At 39.6% G+C, this 1,741-nt stretch overlaps 1 non-coding gene across 1 annotated transcript; it reads left to right on the plus strand.

Moving 5' to 3' along the window:
• The first annotated feature begins 451 nt into the window (after window positions 1-451).
• Window positions 452-618, plus strand: LOC115498880. Its single transcript, XR_003963999.1, has one exon. It is a non-coding gene; the product is annotated as a U1 spliceosomal RNA (small nuclear RNA).
• Window positions 619-1,741: the final 1,123 nt, after the last annotated feature.

Raw genomic sequence — 1,741 nt, forward strand, 5'->3', positions numbered from 1 at the left:
GATTCTCTAGGTCACAAATGTTTAAGTGTGTTGTTTTTTTTTTTTCTTCTTCAACGTTTATTTATTTTTGGGACAGAGAGAGACAGAGCATGAACGGGGGAGGGGCAGAGAGAGACGGAGACACAGAATCTGAAACAGGCTCCAGGCTCTGAGCAGTCAGCCCAGAGCCCGACGCGGGGCTCGAACTCCCGGACCACGAGATCGTGACCTGGCTGAAGTCGGACGCTTAACCGACTGCACCACCCAGGCGCCCCAAAGTGTGCTTCTATTTAGAAAAAAATATATATATATTAAAGATGCTATTTGCACAAAGGCAGCCCAAATAGCCATCTTTTTCTGCCATTATGTATATACCAGGGGCCTCCAAAATGGCGGCAGGCATGTTCACAGCAAGATTTGCCAAGATGATCCTCAGGGGTGCAGGGAAAACTAGCTGTTAGTGTACTTATGTAAAATTAAGAAAGAATGTAACATTTACTTGATCTCAAAGGTAGTTTCACCAGGATGAGGCTTATCCTTTGCATTCTGGATGTGCTGGCCCCTGCAATTTCTCCAAATGTGGGAAACTTGACTGCTTAATTTGTGGTAATAGGGGAACTGCTTTCATGCTCTCCTCTGACGGCCAGTACCTAAAAACAGACATGGTGCTCCCACTCTTTCGTTCTAACTCCTGCCTGTTACTTTTTAAGAGAGTATGCAGAACTCTGATGTCTTTTATGAGTGCAGCACCACAATGTATCAACCTTACTAAAAAATGCTTCTCTAAACAACAACAACAACAACAACAACAACAACAAAAGCCAGAAAGAAGGAAAGAAACATTTACTATATGGATTGCCATATCATATAGTCAAACATCAAGGACAGAGAGATCTAAGGATAGTGACTACCAGAAGGAGGCACTGAAGGTAATAATACTCATCAGAGCATTACAAGGTGGGCTTCCAGTTAAATGTTTTTATAGAATATATTTCAATTATTTTAATTCAAATAACACTCACAATATGGAAACGTAGCTTTAAAATATACCTACCGGAAACCATAGGTGACCTATAATATTTATAATTTAGTATATGAGAACAACAAAATGTCAGAACGGAATCTTCTTACAACTAAAACAATATCTCTGTTACTTCCATTTGAGAATGAAAATAATAATAATGATCTAATGAGATCAGAAAAGATCTCGACACTGAAATTATCCAGAAGACTGCTTAAAATATAAATTTGCATCCATCATAACTAATGAATGACAAGCCTCACACTGAGTCTATATTCTGCCTTCAGCTAATAGCCCATGGTAGTCTGAGGTTATCCCTGGGAACAAATCATTTAAAAAGCAAGTCACCGGAACACCATTAATAAAATTTTAGTGGTAGAAAAATGATGTTACACCATAAATGAATTAAAAAAGCAGTTAAAGGGGCGCCTGGGTGGCGCAGTCGGTTAAGCGTCCGACTTCAGCCAGGTCACGATCTCGCGGTCCGTGGGTTCGAGCCCCGCGTCAGGCTCTGGGCTGATGGCTCGGAGCCTGGAGCCTGTTTCCGATTCTGTGTCTCCCTCTCTCTCTTCCCCTCCCCCGTTCATGCTCTGTCTCTCTCTGTCCCAAAAATAAATAAACGTTGAAAAAAAAAAAAATTAAAAAAAAAAAAAAAAAAAAGCAGTTAAATATTAGGGTTTTTATTTTTATCTTATACTTTTTAAAATCTATACTTGTATATGTTGTAAACTTATTAGTATA

The sequence above is a fragment of the Lynx canadensis genome, chromosome D3 (genome assembly GCF_007474595.2).
Source record: "Lynx canadensis isolate LIC74 chromosome D3, mLynCan4.pri.v2, whole genome shotgun sequence".
Taxonomy (NCBI): domain Eukaryota; kingdom Metazoa; phylum Chordata; class Mammalia; order Carnivora; family Felidae; genus Lynx; species Lynx canadensis.